The following is a 13,733-nucleotide window of genomic DNA, read 5'->3' on the forward strand; positions in this document are numbered from 1 at the left end:
TACATGTCTAGACAAGAAAAAATTAGAAAATAAACAAAAAAAGTGAAGAGATATTATTCAGTATTTAGGCCTCTGAGGGATGGATTTGGCAAAAGCTTGAGAGAAAAGAGATCTTGTTCTACTGGCTTTCAGTTTCAAGTGAGAAATCAAGCAATTTCTTTTTTTCTTTAGAGAAAAAAAATATGGAATACAGAGAAAGATTTGAAAAAGAGTCAATATGTAGAGGTTTGCAATGGCAATTCCATCATGTATGCTGTTTACTTTTGTAAAGACTTTGGGAAATTTCCCTTTACATGAGAACTTGGGTTGACATTTTTTGGTTGATCTATTTCTATTAGGAAATAGGAGAGCCTTGCACTGTATGCCACTCTTATTTTTTGTTTGATATAAGTTTGCATTCATGGGATTTTTTTAACTTTTCTATATATAGTCTTTGTAGAATTGGTATTTCTTAGGGGAAAAAAATCAAGCCTTAAATACATAACTTGGAGTAATTCTTTCCGTTAAGGGATAGAAATCAAGAGTTTTATTGTAAATGAAAAATATTTAATCTAGACTAATAATGTCAAAGAAGCAGTTTGCTATACTTCTAACCTAGTACCTTTTCTCTGAGAACAGAGTGAATAACCCTAATGTCTTGCTTCCCCTAAAGGAAAGAATTAGTTCTTTCTTGGAGAATGGCAGATAGAGGAGACTACAGATAAAATTCTTCATGCTTCTTGGCAAATGACAGCTTAACATACCCATATAAATAAATAAATATATATATATATATATATAATTTACATGGACAACATACATATGTCTAGACCCATATACACAAACCCTTATATATGTGGAAATATTTTTCATGCTTCAAAACCCAGACATAATGAATGGATAACCCAGAGATATATGCATTTCCTTTTATCTTTTGTTTCCTAGGAGCCAGAAACAAAGAGTGACTTTTCCTAGCTTTGGGTTGGCTTCCAAATCACTGGCCATTCTTATAAAATGTTTTCTCTGTAACTTGAGTTATAATCATGAGCAATATTTAACAATACTCAAAAAGTAGACTTATTTTCCATTTGGAATTTTCAATCTGCCTTCATCAGGAAACAAGTCTAAATTTATGTATAGTATAATTAAGATTCATGACTCATTAAAAGCAGAAGGCCTATTTGGCTCTTTAGTGATTTAGAGATTTATCACCAGAATGCTTTGTAAACTCTCTGAAGTGAACTTGTAAGGGTACTTGGGTAATATTTGCTTAGAAGAGGAAAGTTTTAATAGGCTGAAATCTGAGTTTCATTGGAAGAAGGAACATCCACTTTGATAATTCATAGATCTTTTTGAATGTTTGAGTATATAAAATTAATTTCTAAAATCTGTGAAGTAATAAGACTGAACAGCAGAAAGTAAAAGGTCAAGTATCTTATTTAGTAGAGTTGTAATACTAAACATCATTATCACCATTATTTCCTACAGCTTTTGAAAGTCTTAACTATTGATATATGCATTTATTATTTACTCAATACTTTAAATCTAAACAGAGTTAAGTGGTTTCAAGTAACTTCTGAATAAAATTAGTAAACCTTCCATTGATAATTTTTAAAAACTAGTTTTTCCTCTACTCTAGCTTTTTTTAAAGCTAAATGATTGGTGGAAATTAGAAGGGAAAGGATCACCCCTGATTGAATCTGGAATTTGTTTTCAGAAGAACTGTTCCTGAGTCCTACCTAGTTATTGCCCTTCTAGCCAATTAAGTTTAGAAAAACAACTTCATATCTTACAATCTTATATGCAAAATGGTGATATTAATATTTAAATGATCTCAAAAAGCTATTGTCATGAAATATTTTCCAATAAACTCCAAAGTCCTATATGGGTGTGTTATTTCAATTATGCTAATAAACTCTCCTATACAAATATTTCAGGTCATTTTGAATTCAAGAAATTATATAATACAGCTTCAAATTAACATTAACTAGTATGCAATTCCATATTCTTATAAGAATCATTATTAATTATAATCTAAATATATAAAACCATAAAATTTATATCAAATCAAGTATATTATTTTTCAAATTGTATCATTTTTTATTTTTTAAATTTTATTTAATTGGATGATTTAGAATAATTTCCCATGATTATAAGACTTAAGTTCCTTCATTCCTCTCCCCACCACAGCCTCCCACATATAATGCACAATTCCACTGTGTTTAACATGTGCCATTGATCAAGACCCATTTCCTTATTATTAGTATTTGCATTAAGGTGATCTTTTAGAGTCTACTTTCCTAGTCATAGCCCCCCGACCCATGTGATCAAGTGGTTGTTTTGCTTCTGTGTTTCTTTTCCCACAGTTGAATGTGTATAGTGTTCTTTTTATATGTCTCTCCAAATAGTTCTGGATCATTGCATTGCTACTTGAAGAGAAGTCCATTACATTTGAATTTACCAGAGTGCATCAGTCTCTATGCACAGTATTCTACTGCTTCTGCTCCTTTCACTCTGCATCAATTCGTGGAGGTAATTCCAGTTCATATGGAATTCCTCCATTTTAATATTCCTTTGAGAACACTAGTATACATCACCAACATATACCATAATTTGTTCCGACATTACCCAATTAGAGAGCATCTCCTCATTTTCCAATTTTTTGCCACCACAAAGAGCTCAGGTATGAATATTCTTGTAAAAGTATTTTTCCTTATTATATCTTTGGGATATAAGCCCAGCAGTGCTATGGCTGGATCAAAGAACAGATTGTCTTTTAGTGCCCTTTGGCCATAGTTCCAAATTGCCTTCAAGAATGGTTGGATCAGTTCACAACTCCACCAGCAATGCATTAATGTCCAAATTTTTCCACATCTCCTCCAACATTCATTATTTTCCTTTGTTGTAATGTTGGCCAATCTGCTAGATGTGAGGTGATACCTCAGAGTTGTTTTGATTTGAATTTCCCTGATTACAAGAAATTTAGAATATTTTTCATGTGCTTATTAAGAGTTTTGATTTCTTTATCTGAAAATTGCCTATTCATGTCCCTTGCCCATTCTTCAACTGGGGAATGGCTTAATTTAAAAAAAAAATTGGTTTAGTTCCTTTTAAATTAGAGTGATTACACCCTTGTCAGAGGTTTTTGTTATGAAGATTATTTCCCAATTTGTTGCTTCCCTTCTAAATTTGACTGCATTAGTTTGGTTTGTACAAAGCCTTTATAATTTAATATAATTGAAATTATCTATTTTGCATTTTGTACTTTTTTCTAACTCTTTCTTGGTCTTAAAATCTTTCCTTTCCCAAAGATCTAACAAGTATACTATTTTATGTTCACCTAATTTACTTATTGTTTCCTTTTTTATGTTCAAGTCATTCACAAATTCTGAGTCTATCTTGGTATAGGGTGTGAGATGTTGATCTAAATCTAATCTCTCCCATATTGTTTTCCAATTTTCCCAGCAAGTTTTGTGGAATACTGGATTTTTGTCCCAAAAGCTGGGATCTTTGGGCTTATCATAGACTGTCTTACTGAGGTCACTTACCCCAAGTATATTCAACTCATCATTCCTTCTCTCTCTTAGTCAGTACCATATGGTTTTGTTGATCATTGCTTTATAGCACAGTTTAAGATCTGTTACTGGTAGGCCGCCTTCCTTCACATTTTTTTCTTTATTTCCATTAATATTCTTGATCTTTTGTTCTTCCAAATAAACTTTGTTATTGTTTTTCTAATTCTATAAAAAAAAGTTTTTTGGTAAATTGATAGGTATGGCCCCAAATAAATAAATCAGTTTGGGTGGGATTGTGTTTTTATTATGTTAGTTCATCCTACCCATGAGAAATTAAAGTTTTCCCAGTTATTTAGATCCAGTTTTAATTGTGTGGAGAGTGTTTTGTAGTTGTGTTCATATACTTCCTGTGTTTGTCTTGGCAGATAGATTCGTAAGTATTTTATACTGTCTGTGGTGATATTAAAGGTAATTTTTTTTTTCTAACTCTTGCTGCTGGGATGAGTTGGAAGTATATAGAAATGGTGATTATTTATGTTGGTTCATTTTGTATCCTGCAACTTTGCTAAAGTTGTTGATAATTTCCATTAGATTTTTGTTGATTCTGTAGAATTCCTTAAGTAGGCCAATGTATCATCTGCAAAGAGTGATAGCTTGGTCTCCTCATTGCCCATTTTAATACCTTCAATTTCTTTTTCTTCTCTAATCGCCACTGCTAGTGTTTCTAGTATAATGTTAAATAATAAAGGTGATAATGGACATCCTTGTTTCACTCCTGATCTTATTAAGAAGGCTTCTAATTTATCCCCACTGCAGATGATGTTTGCTGATGGTTATAAATATATACTGTTTATTATTTTTAGAAAAGGTCCATCTATTCCTATGTTTTCTAGTGTTTTCAATAGGAATGAGTGTTGTATTTTGTCAAAGGCTTTTTCTGCATCTATTGAGATAATCATGTGATTGTTGTTGGTTTTCTTGTTGACGTGGTCAATTATGTGGATGGTTTTCCTTATATTGAACCATTTTTGCATTCCTGTTATAAATCCTACCTGATCATAATGAATAACTATCATGATCACTTGTTGGAGTCTTTAGGCTAGTATTTTATTTAAGATTTTTGCATCTATGCTCATTAAGGAGACTGGTCTATAGTTTTCTTTCTCTGTTTTTGATCTACCTGGCTTTGGAATCAGTACCATATTTGTGTCATGAAAGGAATTTGGTAGAATTCCTACTTTGCTTTTTATGTCAAATAGTTTGTACAATATGGAGATTAGTTGTTCTTTGTTTGAAAGAATTCACTTGTGAATCCATCAAGCCCTGGGGATTATTATTTAGGGAGTTCTTTGATGTCTTATTCAATTTATTTTTCTGATATGGGGTTATTTAAGGATTCTATTTCTTCTGCTAATCTAGGCAATTTATATTTTTGTAAATATTCATCCGTATTAACTAGATTGCCATATTTATTGCTATATAATTAGACAAAATAATTTTAATCATTGCCTTAATTTCCTCTTCGTTTGAAATGAGGTCTCCCTTTTTATTTTGGATACTGTCAATTTGGCTTTCTTCTTTTATTTTTTTTATTAGAATGACCAGTACTTTGTCTATTTTATTTGTTTTTGTCAAAGTACCAGCTTCTAGTCTTGTTTATTAATTCAGTAGTTATTTTACTTGCAGTTTAATTAATTTCTCCTTTAATTTTTAGGATCTCTAATTTAGTATTCATCTGAGGATTTTTAATTTGTTCACTTTCTAATTTTTTAATTTGTATACCCAATTCATTGACCTCTGCCCTCTCTAATTTATTACTGTGTGAACTCAAGGATATAATTTTCCTCTAATTATTACTTTAGCAGCATCCCCATAGATTTTGAAAGGATGTCTCTTCATTGTCATGTTCTTCAATAAAGTTATTATTTTTTCTATGAATTGTTCTTTAAATAACCTATTTTGGAGAATCATATTACTTAATTTCCAATTAATTTTGTATTTGCCTCTCCATATGCCCTTGCTAATTATTATTTTTATTGCATTGTAGTCTGAAAAGGTTGCATTTATTATTTCTGCTCTTTTGTGCTTGTTTGCAATGTTTTTATGCCCTAGTACATGGCTAATATTTATGCACATATCATGTGCTGCTGAAATGAAGGTGTCCTTTTTGTCCCTATTTATTTTCCTCCACATATCTACTCACTCTAATTTTTTAAAGATTTCATTCACTTCTCTTACTTCTTTCTTATTTATTTTTTGGTTTAATTTTTCTAGTTCTGATAAAGGAAGTTTCAGGTCTCTCACTAGTATAGTTTTTCTATTTCATCCTTGAGCTTCACTAGTTTCTCCTTTAAAAACTTGGATGTTATGCCACTTGTTCCATACATGTTGAGTACTGCTATTTCCTCATTGTCTATATTGCCTTTTATCAGGATGTAATTACCTTCCCTATCTCTTTTAACTAGATCTATTTTTACTTTGGCTTTGTCAGATATCATGATTGAGAATCCTGCCTTCTTTTTATCAGTTGATGCCCAATGGATTTTGTGCCATCTGTTTACTTTTACCTTATTTGTGTCTACATTCCACTGTGTCTTTCTTATCGACAACATATGGTAGTATTTCGGTTTCTGATCCATCCTGCTTTTTGGTTCTGCTTTACAGGTGAGTTAGTCCCATTCACATTCAAAGTTAGGATTACTGATTATTTACTTCCTAACATTTTCATTTTCTCTCCTTGTCCTGATGTTTTCTCTTTCATTATTTCCTTCTACACTAGAATTCTGCTTTTAATCACCCCCCCTCTTTCCCACACTTATTTTGCTTTCCTTTATCCCCCCTTCCCTTCTTATTCCTCTCTTAATTCCCTTTTGGGGTCTTTTTAAGCTACTCCACACAATCTCTCTCCTTGAATTACTTCCCTTCCTACCCTCCCTTTCCACCTTCTCCCTTTTTATTCCCCTTTTTTTTCAAAGTCAATTAAATTCTCTTTCCCTTCTTTCCTCCCCCCTTCTTTAACTCCCCTCCCCACTACCTCCCTTAGTTTTTTCCTCTTTGCTTCCCTATAGGTTAAGATAGAGTTCAATATCCCAATTGATCTAGATGCTCTTTCTTCTAACAATTGATTGCATTGAGAATAAGGTTTGACTATTACCTTGTAGCATTCTCTTCTCCTTTTTATAGTTGTATTCTTCCCATCCCTCTCTCATTTACCTTTTTGTATAGTATAGATTATCCTAATTTTCTTATTCCTTCAAGTTTCTCTTGATGCCATCCCCCCTTTTCTTTCTTCTTCTTTTTTAATATACTTTGTATATTAGACATATTAGACATACTTAGTACTTCAATGTCTACCTATGGATAATTCTTCTAACTACTATAATAGTAAATGCAATTTTTGACAGTTACAAATAACATTTTTCCATATAGGAATATAAATAATTTGCCCTTATTTGAAGTCTTTAGAAAACCAAAATACAAGATCCTTCTCTTTCTTATTTACATTTTCATGTTTCTCTTGGTTTTTGATTTTTGATGTCAATTTTTTTTATTTAGTTCTAGTGTTTTCTTTACAAATATTTGGAAGTCTTATTTTTTTTTGAATGCCCATAGTTTCCTATGGAAGTTTGTAGTCAGTTTTGATGGGTAGGTGATCCTTGGTTGTAGATCCAATTCTCTTGCCTTTCTGAATATCATATTCCAAGTCCTGCAGTCCTTTAGTGTGGAAGCTGTCAGATCTTGTATAATACTGATTGTTGCTCCTTGATATCTGAATTGTTTCTTTCTGACTTCTTGTAATATTTTCTCCTTAGCTTGGAAGTTCTTGAATTTGGCAATTACATTACTGGGGTTTGTCTTTTGAGGATTTAGTGTGGCAGAGAATCTATGAACTCTTTCAATGTCTATTTTGCCTTTGTTGCAGAACCTCAGGGCAGTTTTCTTGGATACTTTCTTGTAGTATGGTGTCAAGGTTTCTGTTTTTTTTTCCAGGTTTTCAGGTAGGCCTATGATTCTCAAATTGTCTTTCTGACTTCTATTCTCAAGGTCAACCACCCTCTCAGTGAGATATTTTGTGTTGCTTTCTAATCTGTCATGTTTTTGGCTTTGCTTTATTAATTATTGCTGTCTTGTGAGATCATTGGCTTCTACTTGAGCAATTCTAGTTTTTAATGACTGGATTTCAGCTAAGTTCTTTTGATTTTCCTTTTTGGTTTGATCTATCTTGCTTCTCATGGCTTCAAGCAGGTCATCTCTTGTCTTCAGTTTGCTTATTTTTTCATTTGATTTCTGGGCTTCAATTTCCAAGTGGGAGATCCTGTCATTTAAACTTTTTTTTTTCCTTTTGGGCCTATTTCCCACTTTTCTTGCCACATCTCTTCCATTTTTTTTCTGACAAACTCAGATTTAAAGTCTTCAAGAACTTGTGACGAATTTAAATTTTTTTTTCCAAAAGGTTTGGGTGTGTTTAATTGTTGGTCATCTTTTGCTGTTTTTTTATTTAGTCTGTGTATTTTCTGTATAAAAATAATCAAGGGTCAACATTTTCTTTGTTCTTTCTTTTTTTTTGTATTTGTGGATTTTAGTTCCTGGGAGTTGGTGGCCATTGCCTTATTCCTTTCTGGTCAGATGACTAAGTGAGGAATGTTGGTGATCTTTCTATTGGGCTCTGGAGAGGTTTTTGCCCTAAGGATATTTTCCCCCAGTCCTCAGCAGTGTCCAGCTGCTCTTAGTGGCAGGTACAACCCCTGTGAATGTAAAGATTGCCTTGCATAGGTCTGGGTATGGAGTGTAGGCAAGTCTCTGTATTGATTAGTAGAGAGGTTTTTGTCCAGAATCTATTTTTGGGTCTCTGTGGCATTTTGCTTTTAGCCTCTCCTCTCTGCCCAAGCTCTGGGCTCTAGCTCCACATTTCCCTCACCTCCTGGGGTCCCTAGTCTTGCTGTTCTTACAGGTAGGTCCAGCCCCTGAGGACTTAGATGTTGCCTGGAAGAGGTCTGGGTGTGGGGTGTAGGGAATTTTCTGTATTGAGCACTGGAGAGTTTTTAGCTATAAAGATTTAAATTTAGGGAAACTGAGGCAGGTAGAAAGTAGTTTCTCTCCACAAGGAATATTATATTTTCATGAGGTTTATTAAAGGTTAAAGATTAAAGAAAATACAGAATAAGAAAGCACATGTCTAGCCTCAGAGAGGCCTAGACAACCTCACCTACCTCATGAAAGAGATGCATCTGCTTGGAAGCAGAAATAGGAAAGAAACCCACTAGCCTTTACAGCCAGGTTAAATAGAAATTCTTGACCTTGGCCCAGGTGGAAACCTCAGTGAGATTAGAGGGTATTCTGGGAGCTAGTAAGGATTCATGGGGATTGGAGTCCGGAGTTCAAGTCTCCATTTTTACATAGCCCAATGGCTTTTTACAGTTCTCTGTGGCATTTTTGCTGTGAGCTGCCCCCTCTCTCCAGGCTTCACAACCCCCTATCTCCACCCAGTGTTCTGAGTCTTTTCTCTTAGGGGTAAGTCTGTGTTAAACACAAGAAGTTTGTTCCATGCTTGCTTGGACTCTGGAAAGGTAGGTAAAGTGGGGGAGGGATGGTGATCTCACCCCTTGGTGGGGGAAATTTCACCCCATTTTATTGTGAAAATGTCCTAACTTTGCCTACCAGCTGTGCTGTGTCCTACAATGGAACTCCATTGTTGATTTGATTTTGCTTTTGTCTATTTGAGGCACTCTGTCTCAATTGGTGGAGAGGAAAAGAAGAGCTCTGGTTCTACTCAGTAGCCATCTTGACCAGGAAGTTCCTGTGTCATTTAAAAAAAACACTGAGGGAAGCCTTAAGACTTCTTTCAAATTTGGCTACTGCGGTCAACAAGGACAGCTAGAGCCTGGAGCTGATAATATGGAGAGAATGAAACAGAATATGCCCACCATGATTATTTCTTCAATATCTGTTTTTTAAAGAAGATCTTGCTATCTCAAAACTGAGGAAGATTAGAAATGTTATTTTTTTCAAAGTATAAGATATGTTCAAAAAACCTACTCAATCATTCTGTCAAGTATTTATATAGTTGAAGGAAAAAAAATATATTAAAAAATATATTCCCCTTTTGATCCTGTAAATCTAAGGGTTAAAATTTGACAAAGTAATTATAATTTTCCTTCAGTTTAATGAGGCAGTGTGATCTACTCTTTATCAAATCCAATTTTGACTATGAAAATTAAAATATCATTTTTCTAAGCACTGAAACAAACCAAGATAGACTGACTGTGCCAGAGGAACTAGACTACATTAGGGAGATTTTATCCTATTTGTGACCAGTATGAATTATTATTTAATCATTTATTAATATTGTTTGAGGATCCTGGATGGGTGAGAAAATTATCTTAAACAAAAGATTACGGTAGAGGTCAGGTTGATCCAGGAGATGGTTCAAAGAAACTGGATGTTTAAAAGAATCCTTAGATTCAACATAGTGCCTATTTTGAGTCTCCTTGGGTAATGTTTTGGGAATATCCAAGGCTCTTGATTTGGTTTCCCTAAATTGGATTACCTTCTCTAAATATGTACATCTCAAACTGTCTTCTCTTAAATACTACCTGCTGTGGGTATGAGCCCAATCAAAGAAATGTCTTACCTTATGCCCTTGTCTGGACTCTATATCACAAAATCTCTCCAAGATTTTTAGCTTGAGGCTGAGGTTTTCAAGTTTGTTCTTTGAGAGTAGGTGTGTCTCTCTGTATCCATCTCCATTCCTCCCTCCCTCTTTCTTGCTCTCCCTCTTCCCCCTCCTCTTATCCAAATCACCTAATATTTTCTTAAATTACAGTATTTCTGAATTTGAAAGTTTTTTTTTTCCTCTTCAATGACACTTGGATAATTTTCAAATAAAAGGAAAGGGCCTGACAAATTTAAACATGATGCATATTTTCTTCATCCAGATGTGGAGGTACAGGTTTTCCTCTAGGCAAAATGTTCTAAGACAAAGGGGACTTGAGGAATTCCTTCCTAGGAGCTTCTAACCTCTCCCCCTTTGGACTTTTCCCTAGATCTTCAATTAACATAGATATGTAACTCCTGGTTCCATTCTGATTAAAATTAGGTGGTACCTAATCTAGTCATCCTTTGAATATCACAGACCAACCCTTATAACCCCAACATCAACTGAATTACCTCATTCCTGATTCACCCAATACCCCTTTCCTCATCCTGTAATACCTTCTGTGAAAGGGACATAAAATCCTGACATCTCTTCTCCTCCTGGAGGCAGTGTTGCACCTGCACCCTATCTCCTGGCCTTTCAACATGACTTCCAAATTAATAAATGTCTTTTTTTTTAATTTTTAAGCTAAGTTTTGGAGTCTTGCAAAGGGTAGCCTATCTCAAACCTGGGGTTTTAACCCAAAGTTCTTTCACAACAACCTCATTTCAAAACATGCACAGACTATATCAGTAACACATTTATAAAAAACTACTCTTGCCCAAGAGGTTTTAACTCATTTTTGCTTTTCATAATTTTTACTATTTTAGAAGAAATAGAATAGGTTCTCTTTTGAAAGCATAAAGGAGAAAAAGAAATATGTGATTATAGTATAAGGGATAATTACTTGCATTGTATATGAATTGTTAGCTTGTTAATTTCTTCTAGTTTTAGGGGATTTCTTCATGTTGTGCTTTTAGTAAAATTTTCTGTCACATTACCAAAGTGAGATTGGAGGACTTGTGAAGGAATTGCTTCCTACAGATAATTAGCTGTGAACATGGTTTCATAGGAGACAAAGTTCAAAGGAGAAAGCATGGGAGAGTTCAGAATCACAATACTCTTCCTTGTCTCTGAAGAGAAGTAGAAAAAAAAAGGAAAGCTCACACTGAGTAGAATTTCCCCAGCACCCTATGTTGAGAGGTAAACACATCCTTCACATGGAAACTAAGCGGAACAAATGGCAAATATAGATAAGAATAATTCAAAGAATTTCATAAATCAAAGGGCATTCCTAAGTCTTTTTTGTGTTTCCTTTTTTCTCTTCAAATTGGTCCCTAAAACAGGATCAGTTGAGAACTACAAGAACATATCCATGGGTCCTTTATATAGACAGACAGATTATACAAATACAGGATGAAGAAACATGATTAGAACATTATTTATGTGAAAAATTCATTAAAAATCTAAAGTATTTTGTAATAAGGGAAGAGGTGAGTGGAAAAGGAGAAAAGGGAATGAAGAATACATTTTTATAAATATATAAGAACTTATATCTCTTGGATATGTATATTTATAATTTATTGTACATATAGAAAAAATCACATATATTATTGTTGTGTTAAATATTGTTATTCATTAAAAATGGCAGCAAAAAGAGAGATATAATAACTATTTTCAACATATATTTTCCAAAGTTATCAGATCCAAATTGTCTCCTCCCAGTAAGCAATTTGATCTTGGTTATACATATATTATCATGCAAAACATATTTCAATATTCATCAAAGTTATAAGAGATTACGAATAAAAAACCAAAATCTTAAAATAAGAACATATAAAAGCTAATGTGAAAAAGTATGTTTTGATTTGCACTCTGACTCCAACAGTTATTTTTTCTGTAGGTGGATAGAATTCTTTGTCATAAGTCCCTCAGAATTGTCCTGGACAATTATTCCTGAAAGTAGCTAAGCCTTTTACAGTTGATTATCATACAGTATTGTTTTTACTGTGTACAATGTTCTCCTGCTACTGATTGTTTCACTCTGTATCAGTTCATGTAGGTCTTTGTAGCTTTTTCTGACATTATTCTGATCATGATTTCTTATTACACCGTAGTATTCCATTGCAATCAAATACAATGATTTTTTCAACCATTCCACAATTGATTTACATCCTTTCAATTTCCAATTCTTTGCACCAAAAATGCATTATTGTTCATCTCTCTTTTATCTCCTTTTTATCTCCCAAAAAAAAAGGTGCATTGAATATCTTTGTAGAAGAATATCTTTCCCTTTTTTGTGATGTCTTTGGGATACAGACCTAGTAGTGATTACAGGATCAAAGGGGATACCCAATTTTCTAGCCCTAAGAGACATATTTTAAAGATTGGGCATTCTATTGAAAGCAACCAGAATGATAATAAACTTTAAATTGAAGAAATTTGAGATGATAAAAAATGAATTATTAATCCCGAAAAAAGTGAATATGTAGAGTTTGTGTTTGTATGTGGCAGTTATTCTTCAGTATTTGAAAGGTTATGATGTGACAGAGGGATTAGATTAATTATATTTGGTCTCAAAGAATAAAATAAAGATCATCATCCAGTGGAAGTTTTGAATTGAAAAATGTATATGTATAAAGAAAAATTTATTAAGAATTCATATGATCCAAATATGGTATGATAATCTGCCACTGGTTTTGCTTAGGTTTTAGTCCCTGGAAGTTCCCAAGCAGAGTGGATGATAAATTATTGTGGATTTTGGAGAGGGAATTTCTTGTACAGATAGAGATTGAAAATTTTGACTAAAAGATTACGTGAGGATTATAGAAACCCAATGAGAAAAAAAGGAAAATATTTTGTATATACATGGATATACATATATGGAAGTTTATTTTCAGTGTCAATTAAATGAAATGTAAATAAGAGAGATTCTCCAAAATTGAGGAATAGATGAACAATAATGCATATTAATGTAACGTAATATTGTTGCATTGCAAGAACTAATGAAAGAGGGGATTTCAGAGAAAGTTGGAAAGACTATTATGAACTTATATACAATGAAGTAAACCAAAACAGGAAAAAATATTTCTATAACCACAATAATATTGTAAAGGCAAATTACTTCAAAAGACTTAAAAAATCTATAACCATCACAAAGACCAACTACAGTTCCAGAGTTGTGATGAAAATATGCTATCCATCTTCTGAAGAAAAAAAAAAGTGATGTACTCATGACACAGAATGAGTCATTTCCATGCATGACCAATAGGAGAATTTATTTTGAGTATGAATTTGGGGAAAAAAAATTTTTTTTCACTTTTCTCTCAGGCTGTTTGAGGGAGGAGATAAAAGAGAGAAAAATCATTTTTAATAAAACTGAGTTTTTAAAAAAGGAATATAATCAGTAAAGAAATGAGACTAAAAAATCCAAAGATCTGTTATATGTTGTAATTGAAAGATCCTTTCATGTTAAAATTAAAATGGTTAAATCTTTTAATCTGAGTGTTTCTATAACATTGAAGTTTTATATTTCTTGTGAATTG

This window comes from Monodelphis domestica, chromosome 3, assembly GCF_027887165.1.
Source record: "Monodelphis domestica isolate mMonDom1 chromosome 3, mMonDom1.pri, whole genome shotgun sequence".
NCBI lineage: Eukaryota > Metazoa > Chordata > Mammalia > Didelphimorphia > Didelphidae > Monodelphis > Monodelphis domestica.